Source organism: Pelophylax lessonae, assembly GCF_965119305.1.
Source record: "Pelophylax lessonae genome assembly, chromosome: 8".
NCBI classification, from domain to species: domain Eukaryota; kingdom Metazoa; phylum Chordata; class Amphibia; order Anura; family Ranidae; genus Pelophylax; species Pelophylax lessonae.
Genome location: NC_138775.1, coordinates 152,902,839 through 152,918,567, shown reverse-complemented (window position 1 = coordinate 152,918,567; position 15,729 = coordinate 152,902,839).

Genomic DNA, 15,729 nt, shown 5'->3' with positions numbered 1-15,729 from the left:
ACACACTCCTAAACCATGTGGACTACCCTCCCAGAAGAGTTGAAGCTGTTATAACTGCAAAGGGTGGGCCAACTCAATATTGAACCCTACAGAATCAGACTGGAATGCCATTAAAGTTCATGTGGGTGTAAAGGCAGGAGTCCCAATATTTTTGGTAATATAGTGTATGTGTATATGAGCTTTGAGTAAGCTCTGACTTTAGTGCTAAACACGATACTTTTTATGTTCCTGTCATACCTGTGATGTGATTTTAATGCTTCAACAAAGATACCAAGAAGTGTAAAAATATTCCGGAGTTGTGCATACCTTAGCATTTAATATAAAACCTATAAGTAGAAACAAGCACAGTTCAAATATAAATATATAATATGAAATATAATCTTACAACACCCAGAGATTTGGTGGCTGCTCAGGTGGATCTCTTGCCTAGCAATGCAAGACGTTGGACCACGGAAAAATGGCGTGAGGTGACAGCACGCAACAGCCATATTGGAAACCAACAGTGTCTCCAAAGACTGAAAGTGGCAAACCCCTCACCAGGAGACAGCACATCCCACAAAAGCAAAAAGTGAGAGTACTGCCAGCCTGGAGAAGCCACAAAGTCCCTACATCCAAAAACCAGGGATGGAGGCCCACATTTGCCAAGCACTGCCACCAAAACCCATGGTCTGGCATCTTGTGCTTGCTCGCTGGGAGATCTAGTCGAGGGGCACTGAGTGGCATAAATGGGATCTGAGGGCTTTTACTTTTGTATGTCCATTTTTGAGCTTGTTGATTGGGGGGGGGGATCCCTCCAACTCATGTTGCTGATATATTTAAGGTGGCCTGTCTAGCGGCATAGATGACATCTGGGCACATTTTGCTTGGCAGTGTGCCAAGGCAGACCTCCCATTTGACACAGACAGGTAGATTTTTTTCTCTTCTCTTTTTTTAATTAAATTCATATTTTTTTTTAAATCTTTTTGTTTGTTTATTTTTTGCTTTTTTTTATTTATTTTTTTTATTTAATTTTCTTTTATTTTTTGGGTTTTATTTCTTTTGTTTTTTCCTTTGTTGATAGATATTATTTTAGACCCAGCTCCCTTGGGATCTCTTCATTGCTGTCTGCCCCTTGGCCTTCCCTTGACTCTCAATGGACTGAACACTCTCTAAAACTTATGGAGTGAATTTTAAATGTTCATCACAGGCTGAACTTGATCTTCCACCATATCTCTGGGTGTTGTAAGTGATTAAGATTATATGTTTGTATCCCTCATTCATATTCAAACTGTGCTTGTTTGTACCTATGGGCGTTATCTTTAATGCCAAGGTCCATATGCTGTCACTGATAAAGAGCTTCAGTCTCAAAACACATTGGACATTTGGACCACACTCACTGGATAGAGATACAATTTATTGCATCTACGATTTGCTCTGTATGGGGTTATCACATATGCATGTACAGTTAGTGGGCATGTGTTTTTTTTCAGACAATGCCTTAGTCTGTTCTTCTAATTTTTTCTTTTTAATAAAGTGATTTTTTATTTTTTATATATTTTTTGTGTATTGTGCCCTTTAAAATCCCTGCCACCCATTACATGTTTACTTTGATTTTACATATTTTGGGATGGGCACTGCTTTGATCTCATCTGACACCAAGCCATCTTTTATACATAGCCGTCTTAATACTGAATATTCTGCCATTACCATTAATGGTAAATTTTCTCATCATTTATAATTTTGCACTATTTTCATTATCAAAATTAGTTAAAAGTATTTCACATTACATATGCAATAATCCTCTCTTTACTGTATTTGTTGTTCTTGTCTTGGGCATCAATGTGGGTACCTAACAATTTGGAAGCACAGAAAAATGCCTGTTCTTGGGACCCCCATCCCCATTTTAGAAATTCACTATGCCTGAAAACGCATTTACAGAACAGTGTTTCCACCTTCAGCCCCATCTGTTTCCATTATCCTTGTGCTAGCATATACATATACTACTGTATTTTCTGGCGTATAAGACTACTTTTGAACCTCAAAAAAATCCCCCAAAAATGGGGGGGTCGTCTTATACGCCGAGTATAATATCTCCAAGGTAACCTAAGTATAAGTATTAGTGGTAGATGAAAAGCCATCGTGTTCCCTTTAAGCTAAAGCTATTTTATTGGTGTCAGAAATAAAAGGTATAAACCTACCTCCCAAGCAGAGAAAGTATAAGTGTGTGCTTGTTATCCTAGTCTCTAACTGCAAAATACCTGTGGAAGATTAAACATATTGTCTGTCAAATGTAAATACATTTTCTGTTCAAATACATGTAGTTTTAGTTTTTTAACGTCTCTTTAGCATTTTTTATTTTTGGATAGAGTGAGAAAGGGTTAGAACCTCTGTCAGATTTATATTTCTGTCTGTGTTTCAACTCGGGAGATTTCATGTAACCGTCATTTCACTTAATGCCATGTCTCTATGATTGGAATGGTACTGTACATAGCAAAAAAAAGAAAAAAAAAACAATGGTATATGGTGTATAAAGAATTGTGCCTATTTTAAGTTTTAAAGTGTTATAAATGTTTATTATTCATTCTTTAATTTGATTCAGTTACCAAAAAAAAAAAAAAAACACAAACCAATTAATTTGTATTGAATATAATTAAATCAGTCAATCAAATAATTTAAACCCTATCTCTTTCCTCACAAGTCCAATAATTTGACACATTAACAAATCATAAAATGTACTTAATTAATCAATTAAATATAAACTATGGGGCAAATAAAATAATCAACTAATCAACAAATTAAATTGGTGTAATCAATAATTGGGTCAATTTAACAAATGAACATAGATAATAAAATAAAGTTCCAATTAATTAGCAACCCAATAATAATTAGTTGAAATCTAAATTGTTAATTAACCCAATAACGATTACATTTTATGCCTAATTAACCTAAAAGTAATCTATCCTTTTACAATCTACATATGTGTTGCTTGACTGAGGGAATCCAGAAGAAAGTGGGACATTTTTAACACAGAAAAAGCACCAATATGTTATATATACAATGCATTTTCCCCAATTTATTTCTCCAACATATGTCTTCCTTACACACTACACATGGTACAGTCCAAAAATGTTGTCTTTTAACCTCCCTGGCGGTATGATTCTTTCGGATTTTAGGTGCTGAAAGCCGTACCATTATTTTGCATGTAATTCTTGAGAATGAGCAGCCCAAACCAACTATTTACATATTTTTTTTTTTTTTTTACTGTGCGTTCTTCTTTATAACATCTCGGGTATGATAAAGTTTGAGATACAAAATCATAAATTATAATATAATAAAAAAACTATAAAAAAGTTAAAGTATGTATGTATGTATATATGTATATATATATATGTATGTATGTATATGTATGTATACATATATATATGTATGTATATATATATGTACATATGTATGTATGTATGTATATATATATATATATGTATGTATATATATATATATATATATATATATGTATGTATATATATATATATATATATATATACTGTATGTATATATATATATATATATATATACATAAAAAGTACAGTAAAACTGCAGGAAAGGGCACTGGGGGGCAATGTAATGTGAATTTTTTTTATTTTGAATGGTATCAGTGTGTAAACCTGAGGTCTTATGACTAAGTACTTCTGTGAAATCTGAAGTCACCAGCAAAAACCTCATCCTGTTGCTGGGCAGCAGAGCTGGAAAATATTTTGGGAGAATGGAAATTTACAGGATGTAGGAGTGAACACATCACATTAAGTGAAAAGGCAGTCTGGATGGGATCAATAGAACACAAGAGATACAACTTCAGCTGTTTTTCTCAGTTTCCAGAAAATATAAAAAAATCAATTAGGAACTAATCAGAGAACAGCCTTTTCATCACTGCAATTAAAGACTCAGTCATTTAGGATAAGAACAGAATTTACTAAAGATTTCATTGGTTCTTCTTTATCCATTTGGTTCAGTTCTACTAAGTGAAGTTTTATAAGGAATACAATAATATATATATACTGTATATATATAAATATATATATATATATATATATATTTGATCCCTCTTAGGGGTGTCTGGCAAGAGAGGTATACACGGTCAAAATAAGCACCACGTCTATTTTTTGATACTGTTCCTTACTCAATTTAACATAGTTGCCCCCTGTTATCTACTATAATTACTCAATTGAGCACTGTAATGGTTTGATATGTATTCTAATTGTTTGTACTGTTTTAATCTTTATTTCTTGAAAACTCAATAAAAATATAAATATATATATATATATATATATATATATATATATATATATATATATTTTTTTTTTTTTTTTGGGATACCCAGTAACACAGAAACAGGGGCTACAAGGCTTATACTGTATATGAGATTGGACCTCAAAGGAATTAGTAAAGCCTGCCCCTTACAATAACTACCATCACTCCAGGTTATTTACTGATTCCTGCCTTGTCTATTGTAATATGACAGCTGTAAGGGAACTCTCTCATTCTGGATGGACGTCTTTTGACATCCTCCCAAGAATGCACCTCTCATGCGCCCCATGGTCCACGATGGGGTTCAGTCTGTCACCCAAGATGAAGCTCAGTCTGATGACAGATCAGTTTACCAGGCTGCTGCTGGTACCATGTGATTGCTGTGACCAATCACAGCAGATCACATGGCAATTGTATACAATGGATGGCTTCCATTCATAGCCATTCATTGTGTACTATTGTGTTGCTTGCTGTGATTGGTCACAGTGATCACATGAGCCAGACAGGGTCAATCACAGCCCATCTGTACCATGTTAATAGTTGTGGACAATCACAGCTAATCACAACAATACACGCTGATATGAATGGATTCATTCATAACAAATGGTCGCTTATAAAAGTAATTATCACTGTTATAAGCAATCATAATGTGCAAAAAAACATCCTTATCACTTCCTCAGAGTGGTACAGTGTTACTATGGTATAGTATGTAGTGGTTGTATGTACAAAAAAAAAAATGTAAAAAAAATAAACACAAATTTTAAAAAATATATACATTTTTTTTTACATACTCTTATAAGTCAGTGCCTCTGATTACCACCATACCAGTTATATGATGATGCTGTACAGGACTGGTGACAGTATGCAAAAAAAAATGAATTTTTTTTAATTTCTTAATTTTTCAAAAAATTGTGAGGAAAAAATTATAACTTCAAAAAACTTGCCATGCCGCTTACTAAATACATTGGACTGTCTACTTTTAAAAAAGGGGTCAATTAGGGTGTTTTGTCCTAGCATTTAAGAAATGAGTTAGGCCATCCATACATCAGGAATAATTGATTATAAAATATATATCCCATAATGTGTAGACCAGTGGTTCTTAACCTTGTTGGAGGTACTGAACCCCACCAGCTTCATATGCGCATTCACCGAACCCTTCTTAATTGGAAAAATAAAATATGATTTTATGAGTCTTGACTCGGGAGGGGCACTGCCAGAAAATAAGGTGTTGTTTTATAGAACTGAATTAAATGTATCATACAAAGTAAAATGTACAGAGGTCAGTAGTATGTAGGGCAGCGTACAGAGATCAGTAGGCTGTAGGGCAGCGTACAGAGGTCAGTAGGCTGTAGGGCAGCGTACAGAGGTCAGTAGGCTGTAGGGCAGCGTACAGAGGTCAGTAGGCTGTAGGGCAGTGTGCAGTAGTGAGTAGTTTGTAGGGCAGTGTGCAGTGGTCAGTTTGTAGGGTAGTGTACAGTGCTCAGTAGTTTGTAGGGCAGTGTATAGGGGTCAGTAGTTTTTAGGGCGGTGTAGAAAGGTCAGTAGGATGTAGGGCAGTGTACAGAGGCCAGTAGCATGTAGGGCAGTGTATACGGGTCAGTTGATTGTAGGGAAGGATAGAGTAGTCAGTAGGCTGTAGGACGGTGTACAGAGAATAGGGCAGAGGACAGGACAGAGGATAGGACAGTGTACAGGGATCAGTAAAGCCACACACCATGGGGCTGGGAGGGCACACCAGGGGAGGGTCAGGAGGGCACACACTGGGGGGGGGGGGGTCAGGAGGGCACACACCGGGGGGTTATGAGAGCACACACCAGGGGGTTGGAAGGGCATACACCGGGGGGAGGGTCAGGAGGACACACACTGTGGGGGAGGGTAATGAGGGCACACACCAGTGGAGAGTCAGGAGGCCACACACTGGGTGTCAGTAGGGCATACATCAGTGGTTGGGAGGGCACACACTGAGGGAGCCAGGAGGGCACACACTGGGGGGGGGGTTGGGAAGGCATACCATGGGGTATCAGGAGGGCACACACTGGGGGGAGGTGTTGGGAGGGCATACCATGGGGTATCAGGAGGGCACACACTGGGGGGGGTTGCGAGGACATACCATGGGGTGTCAAGAGGGAACACACTGGGGGGAGGTGTTGTGAGGGCATACCATGGGGTGTCAGGACGACGCACACTGGGGGGGAGGTGTTGGGAGGGCATACCATGGGGTATCAGGAGGGCACACACCAGGGGGCATTCACAATGCTTATTGAGCTAAATGAAAAGGACATGCATTTCCATTTGTCAGCTAACAGCACCTCTATGCTAAGCTGCAGTAACTCAGCAGACTTAGCATAGAGGTGCTTGCAAACTAATCCACCATGTACAGCTAGCTGAGCCCACCTCCAGGAACATTCACTCGGCTCCCTCTGCTCAGCTGCTCACACTTCCCTCTTCCAGGCGGGGCGCGATCTCCGTGGCCAGGTACATCCCCATCCCGCCCACTCAAGCAGCAAGCAGCCTGCAGGAGATAGGCTGGAAACCTGCTGGGGGAGGTACAGGGGGCAGAGCGTCAAGTGTCTATGTGTAATGGCTGTGAGTCGTCCCGACCGCAGCTCTAATTTCCCGGGGGGTTGGCCTCACAATCAGTAATATTTTCTCGGGGGGAGCTATTGCCCTGTTGCCCCCCGCCGAACCCCTGAGACTGACTCACCGAACCCCTGGGGTTCGATCAAACCCAGGTTAAGAACCACGGGTGTAGACTCTATAACTTTCCTGTAAAGAAAATAATATACACTGATTTAGGTTATTTTTGCCAAATAAATAAAGCGGAATACATTTTGTTCTAAATTTAGGAAGAAAGAATAATTATTTGAAAATGTTTATAACAAAAATAAAGAAACACATTTTTTTTTTCCGTAAAATTTTCCGTCTTTAGTTTATTTAGCAATAGATAAAAACCCAGTGGTGATCAAATACCACCAACAGAAAGCTCTATTTTTGTGAACAAAATGATAAAAATTAAATTTGGGTACAGTGTCTCATGACTGTGCAAATGTCATTTAAAGTGTGACAGCCCTAAAAGCTGAAAAGTGGCCTGGGTAGGAAGGGGGTAAACGTGTCAGGTATTGCAGTTGGTAAATTTGTACTACTGGTGAAAGTACTGGCACTGTGTTCTGTGCCACTACTGTCAAAAGTAACAGTGTCAGCACTGGCACACGTGCATCACAGACCAAATATTGTGATACAATTCAAAATTACACCATATAAAAGGATACTTGCCTTGTCTTTGAGTTGTGACTGCTTTAAGTAGTATTTATTATATGCAAGAAAGATTGGAGCTGATTGCTACTTTATTTCTTTCTATTTGGATGGGTGATCATATCTGTCTTTATTTACTTTCTTCCACTCCACATTATACATATACATACTCTTGGTATTTACATAGTTAGCATCTATTCTATTAAAAATGTAGATTTTTATATTATTTTAATGTACTGTTAATGTTAGCTAGTTAGCACATATGGCATCAACATGACAATGTGGCCCGGCACCGGTATCAGACAAGCCCATCTGGAAAGATATGTTGGTATCATTGAGAAGCACAATCCATGCTGACATTATGTCACTGCCGCCAACATTTAAAACAGAGGTCACTGAAGTGGGCAACAGAGTCACACACATAGAAGACAAAATGGGGGAATTTGCCTCTACATTTAATGAACTGATAGACTACCACAACTCCCATGAAGATGAAATCTCGTGGATGAAATCAAAAATAGCAGACCTGGAAGACAGATCCGGGTGCAACATCGTAAAAATACAGGGCATCCCTGAATCAATCAAGCAGAGTTGATAACATTCTTCACTGATGTGATAAAAGAGGCTCTACCTGAAATCCCACAGGAAGATCTAATAATAGACCGAATCCAAAGACTTCCTAAGCCGAAACACATGCCCGCCCACCTACTAAGAGACACCATCGCCCGCATCCACTTCTTTCATGCAAAAGAAAAATGAATGGCAGCATTCATACAGACAGACCAACTTCCACAATCTCTACAGTCGCTCTCACTATTTGTTGACCTCTCTGGGCATACTACACAACAATGCAGGGAATTAGCCACCATAACAAAGCCTCTAAAAGACCATCGCATCTCCTATCAGGCAAAACTTCTAATCACTAAAAACGATCGAACCTTCACGGAAACCTTCACAGCATCAGCTTACTCAGAGACTGGCAAATCTTGGAACCAGACACCCCTAGTGTGATCTGTTCTCCATCACCCCATCTGGACCCTCCAGAGTGAAGGGCCTCCTCTTCCAGCTGAAAGCCTGTGTGAGTAACCTCTGCACCTAACCAATGCAGCTCCGGTGAGCTCATGCTGTGCTTGCAATGTTTACACCTGTCATATCTGCAGTTGCTTCCCCATAGTTTGCAGTATACATTCTGCTAAGATTCCAATTAGAATCCTATCTCCTTCATTTATCCTTTTTCAGGCAGTGTATCTTTGTTTTATATATTCTTTTTCATCTTTCATGTGTAGGCTCACTCCTTTCCTTTCTACTCTCCCCCCCCCCCTTTTTTTTCTTCTCTTTGTTTCTTTTTTTTTTGTTCTTTTCCCCTTCCATCCCTTCTTCCAATTTCCCAGACCTACCTACTTAAAAAAAAAAAGAATCATACCTTTTGAATTTAATTGTTTGGACTCAATAACACTGAGAGACCTCTCTGTTCTAAGTTTTTTATTTTTTTATTTTAATTTTCGTTTTCTCTTATCATCTCCTCACTAAATGTAAAAGGCTTGAATAGCCCTGCCAAATGACAAATAACATGGAAATAGTTCCAAAGGCTGAATTGTGACATCTTCTGCATACAGGAGACCCATTTTACCTCACAAAATCCTCCCGCTTTCCATCACAAAAACTTTCCTCACATCTTCCAAGCTAATGCACCTTCAAAGAAGAGAGGAGTTCACATAGGGGTATTCTAATGAAACAAAGTTCCATTGATGAGAAACGTATGACCTAGCCGCCATAAAAAAAAAAAAAAAACTAGAACAGTCCCACAAACAATCACCTCACCCACACATTCTACACCAACTGACTCAAGAGAGGTTAAATCTTATAAACCTTGTCCTGAATCAATGCCACAAACAGATGAAATCCCTGAAAGCAAACTGTTACCTCCAGGGCAACAAAGCTGGCAAATTATTATCTTACATATTTCACCCCCAAACTGGTAAAAAATAACGAAACCCCCAAAATATGACTGACGTATTCAGCAACTACTACAGCTCTTTATATAACCTACAACAGGACTCGACCACCGCACAACCCACCCCTGAACTAATTGAAGAGTTTCTAAACTCAATCTCTTTGCCAACTCTGTCTCTAAAGGAAAGGGCAACCCTCAATCAACCCTTTACACAAAAAGAGATCCTCAAGGCTATACAGATACCGCCACATAATAAAGCACCTGGTTCTGACAGCTGTATGGCAGGGAGATTCAAGGTGTCACAGAATGACCACAGATCTTCCGGTATTCTTAGGTTAGCTGTACCGCCTTTCGACGCTGATAGGCAGAAGGGAAATTTCCACCTATATTGAATCCCCTTGGTAGAGCTGTGCTGTTACAAAATGACAAAAAAAGAGGTGTCACAGGTAAGGCATTTGTCAGGCAGATGATATTAGCCCTGCACTTCTGCAAGGCAAGCACTGAGCAGGTATAACTATCTAAAGCCTTGAAGTGTTGAAGAAAATACCTACAATGCCACATCTCAAAGATATCATAGCAAAAAACAACGGGAATAAATTATTCCTAATAGAAACAAGGGAACTTTAAAGGCTTTTTGCTGAGGCAAAATAACACAATTAAGTTCCATAAATACTTTAATATATATATATACTGTATATATATATATATATATATATATTTTTTTTTAATGGAACTGAATTGGGTTATTTTGCCTCAGTACGAAGCCCTTAGATTCCACATTTTTCCTTTGTGAATGATTTATTCCCATTGTTTTTTGCTACCTCACAAACAGCGCCTGCACCACGAGGTTGAGGACCTGTACAAAGTTATTGTCACATACCAGACAGTGGAGCCCGAGATGACGAAAGTGGCCTCATTCGCAGCTACCATCCAAGCAACTCTGGTAGTTGAAAACAGGGACTGCGGGGGCAGTGAAAGGCCACAGATTTCAGGAAGCTGGAGCAGTTAACTTGGGCTTGGAAACACAGTAATACTCCCACTGGCAGTATGGAGTCAGATCACAAGTGATATTCAGACGCAGCCAGACTAACAGGTGGAGAATCACAATTAAGTTCAAAGTCATGAACAGGTGGGAGTCGGCAACGTGTTGGCAGTGAGGTACCAGGTGAGCTGGCGGTGAGGAAGCAACAAGCTGACGGTGAGGCAGAATTATGGTCAGAAGTCCTAACTTGGTTTAATAACACAGATGAGCAACAGACATAACAGGCAGGGTTTATCCAAAGAGAGGTGTCAGATATAGCTGGGTCAGTATAAGGTAAACAGACTTTCAGAACCATGGAATGCAGGAACCAGAGCTGAAGACACTCCAGCAATGAGGCTAGACAGTCCTCAGGTTTAAATAGGTCGCTGGGCGCTAGAATCTGTGAATGCGCATATGCATGCTTTTGCGCATGCGCATTCTTGTCCTTAGAGGGAAATATGAACCGCGCCTGGATGGTAGTATAATATGTATGTATGATATCACTGCTGCTGTATAAAATTGAGAAAAACTCAACTTGCAAAATACATTAAGGGGATAATAGTGCTGTGAAAAAGGAAAACTTTTTGTTCTTTTTGTTTTGTAATTACTATTAAAGTGTTGTTATTGATATTCTCCTGGTGTGTTATAATCGTGTTTTCTTAAATGTGTTAAGACTGTTGCAATCTCAATATTTTTCTAAATTGTAATCTCAAATAAATCAACAAACATATTCTATATCTTAAATAACTCTAATCTACAAGAAAAGTGGCAATGTGCTAAAAGTAAAAAAAATATTTGTCAATCACGCAATGGTATTGCAGCCAAAAATTAAAAAGAAAAATGGTAAAAATAATGCAATGATAGCGTGCTCTCATGTCAACTAAAAACAACAAAACAACAAATGCTCTGTGCTATCTGCAAGGTACATCAGTTATATGCAAAAAAGTCTTCAATAATTGACTGTAATCATAGTGTAAACAAACATTCTTTCTCAATTTATATCTTCAATTTGTTCCTATTGCACCTCCGTATGTTATCCACCACCAATAATGCCCTAAATTAACTCTCCAACTCTTGTTGGTCAAATTATAAACTAGCCTAAAGCGCCTTCCCTGTCAGGGCAGCAAGCCTCTGCAGTGATCTTCTTATACACAATCCTCTGCTGGTTTAAAGACACAACGATCCCAAATCCCAATGATCCTGATGACAACACCTTCAGTTCTGCCCTACACGTTTTGTCACTTGACGTCTTCCCTGGGCAGTGAGGTGTTCATCATCCATCACTATTTAAATATTTTAAATTGTTCCATTTACTTTATAACAATTTTTTTACATAAAAGACAAAAAATCATGCATTACTGTCCCTCACCCTACAATTTATAAAAACAATTTTGATTATATCATAAAAATGTTTGTGATGTCAATTTATACCTTTATGCCTCATGTTTTGCTTAAAGGCCAGGTATCTTAAACAGCCTGTGTGCTAATAAAAATAAAGTGTAACTCTACATGTACAAAGTATAATTCTATTTAAAAAAATGTCCTTCTCCATAGAGAATACACTCAAAAGCCAATACTTTATCAGTGAATAAAACTCTACTGCAATTTTACTTGAAATATATAATATTATTAAAAATATGTGTTTTTTTTTTAGTTTTGTTTTGCTTCGTTTTGTTTTGTTTTGGTTTTGTTGATATATCACATTAAAGTGATGGATAAGCAAAGAAAGTGATGTATTGATTTGTTAATAACCTGTAGGTGTGATTTTGTATAAATAAAATATTTGAAAAAAAATATGTGGTAATATTGTGCTTAATAATAGCTAAAGCGTAACTCTAGCATAAAAATCTAATAACATATACCTTTCAATTTCTTTTAGATTTTTGTGCACATAATTATATTTCTGTAATATATTATTTAAAGTGACTGTATGCCTCTCCTAGTTTTTACAGATGTGTTTTAAAAAAATACTCTTAATGGTGATGCAAATATTGACCTAGATATTAATATATACATAATATATGCATTTTTTTCTATACTAAAAATTGATAACAAAGCAGTTCAAGTCTATGTCAACATTCATTCCTTTAGGTTGTATAGTATTCATTTCAAAGATTCAATTTGTTTCTCTTTTATAGATACCTAACTTTTTTTTTTCCAAAAAAGATACCTCTTTCTGTATGTCAGTACCCCTCCAATGGGGAATTATTTTCTCTATACCATACAATTTGAGAACACTTGCATCTCTGTGTCTTAATTTGAAGTGTCTTAATACACCGTGGTTCTCTACACCTTTTTTGATGTTGTTTATATGTTCTCCTATTCTAATGCCTAATTTTCTTGTAGTTTTTGCAATATATCGCATGTGACAAGGGCATTCTATGACATATACCACACCTGTAGAGTCACATGTAATACATTGCTTAATGTCATAGTCGTAATCAGGCTATAGATCTATTGCATCTGTAGAATCGATTTCTCTCAAAGAACATTTTAGGGGGTTTTGGGGGTTCAATTAGATAGTGTACTATTTTATTTCTTAAAGATTACATTTTTCTTTATATGAAACTTGGTTTAGTGGGCAGGACTTTTTTTTTTAGAGTTTCATCTTTTAATACAATTTGCCAATATTGTCTGCAAACTTTCTCTACTTGTTTATAGTCTCTATATATAATGTGTCCCTCCTTACTTCCTTTTTACTGTTATCATCCAGTAACTGCGCTCTGTCTTTCGTCAGCACCTTTGTTCTTTCCTTCTCTAAAAATACATTTTCATATCCTTTGTCTATAAACCTTTTAATCAACATATCTGGGTGTTATATATCCATCTTGAATAATAACAACTTGTGGTAGAATGTAGCTGTTGCAATCTGTTTACTTAAAGTAAGTTATGGTACCAATCTTACATCCAACTTTGAAGAGATTCAGATCTAGGAAGTTAACTGGTGTATTTATTTCTGCTGGGAATTTTAAACCATAGATGTTTTTATTTATGTTCTTGACAAATCTGATTAAGCTCTCTTCTGGCCCCTCCCACACTATTATAATATCATCAATGTACTGTATATGCCGATGTAGAAGACGACCCCCTAATTTTCCAGTTAAAACATGATTTTTGGGCTATACTTGCCGTATAAGACTACCCCCCCTACCCTATGATGGCGTCTTGTCTAGCAGCCATTTACACACACTAATCAGACAGGAGTTTAAAATGTGAACCTTAAGAGGAAGAGGACTGCAGGTTTATGACTACCAAGCTGTCCCAAAACGAGCTCCCCCCCCCCTTACCCCATGATGGGGGTCTTGTCTAGCAGCCATTTACACCCACTAATCAGACAGGAGTATAAAATGTGAACTTAAGAGGACTCCAGGTTTAGGACTTTCAAGCTGGCCCAAAATGAATGTTCCTAATCTGTCAGCCCGCTGGATGTGCAGTAATACTGTATGTACCGTAGCTTCGGCAACATAAAGTATACTGTGCTGAGCCAATCACTTTGAGTGATGTATTATATTAATGAATACAAAGCCTGCTCAGATTGGCGGAGTCAGAGAGGTGGGCTGATAATGTTACAACCTCTGACTACATGTATAATAGATTACATCGCTCGCCCTGATTAGCTCAGCGCGGTATACTGTATGTAGCCAAAGCTACGGTACATACAGTATTACCGCACATCCAGCGGACTGACAGATTAGGAACGTTCTTTTTGGGCCAGCTTGGTAGTCCTAAACCTGGAGTTCTCTGAGGTACACATACTTCATAAGTGTATAAGACAACCCCCCCCCCCCCCAACCCACACACACAATTTTTGGGGGATGTTTTAAGGTTAAAAGTTGTCTTATACACCAGCATATATGGTATCATTTTTACAGTGTGAGGTCAGACCATTTTCCATAAATATGATCTTCCTCCTATTTCACCATGACGAGATTAGCCACACTGGAAGCATACTTCACTTCAATGAATACACTTCTTAGTCCTTGGTAGAACTCTATGCCAAAAGTTGTTTTCCATAACCAATTTTAGAAATTCAAGGATCAGGTCTTGCTGTCTTCTTTTCAATATGGAGCTCCTTTCTAGATACCATTTTGTAGTCTCAAATCCATCTTTCTGATTTATGCTCATATAAAGTGAGTTGGCCTCTATAGTGTCACTATCAACAATTGTTTTAAAAACGTGCAAAAATTAATTCCTTTTGTTTTTCAGATTAGAAACTGAGGCATTTTTTTTAACCAGATCCCACCCCAATGTGTCCTTCTCAACCTGGCCTATGCATTGGAGAATGCTTTAGACATTATCACACATTCATAAGATGTCCCCCTTATTTTAACAGACTGCAATTTCCCTGTTTAAAATACCTGTAAGTACACCCCTCACATTTTTGTAAATATTTTATTATATTTTTTCATGTGACAACACTGAAGAAATAACACTTTGATACAATGTAAAGTAGTGAGTTTGCAGCTTGTATAACAGCATATATTTGCTGTCCCCTCAAAATAACTCAACACACAGCCATTAATGTCTAAACCTCTGGCAACAAAAGTGATTACCCCCCTAAGTTAAAATGTCCAAATTGGGCCCAAAGTGTCAATATTTTGTGTGCCTACCATTATTTTCCATCACTGCCTTAACCCTCTTGGGCATGGAGTTCGCAAAGGTCTCTAACATCCACCAGATCCATGATGTCATCATGGAGGAGTGGAAGAGGACTACAGTAGCAACCTGTGAAGCTCTGGTGCAGCATGTGTTCATGGTCATGTGTACCCTGTTGTTGACAACATGGTCCAGTGACACAGACACATCACATTCCAGATTCCAGTGAAAAACTTGGATGGCCTTCTGGGCAAAATAATATTGGCTTGGTACCTACCTACTATATTGTAGCAAAGCTCATCAACTTGCACAAATTAGCTGATTGCTTTAGCTGAAATGATAGAAGCTGCATAGTTTTGCTAGCTAGCATTTAGACACTAGGATTTTGATTTGGGATAATTTTGCTCATGCTTCATTAGCTGTGGAATAGGCATCTACATTAGGAAGGGTTATATGCAACTTCCACAACAAGATGGTGGTGGGTGGGTGTAGGAGAATTACCATAAAGGTTAAAGCCTTTGTTTGACCCTCCTGTCAAGTGTAGCCCTATTTTGCCATTCACCACTTGATGTGGCAACTAAGCCTCTGAAAATACTTGTGAGGTTCCTGTCCTGTCACTAGATGC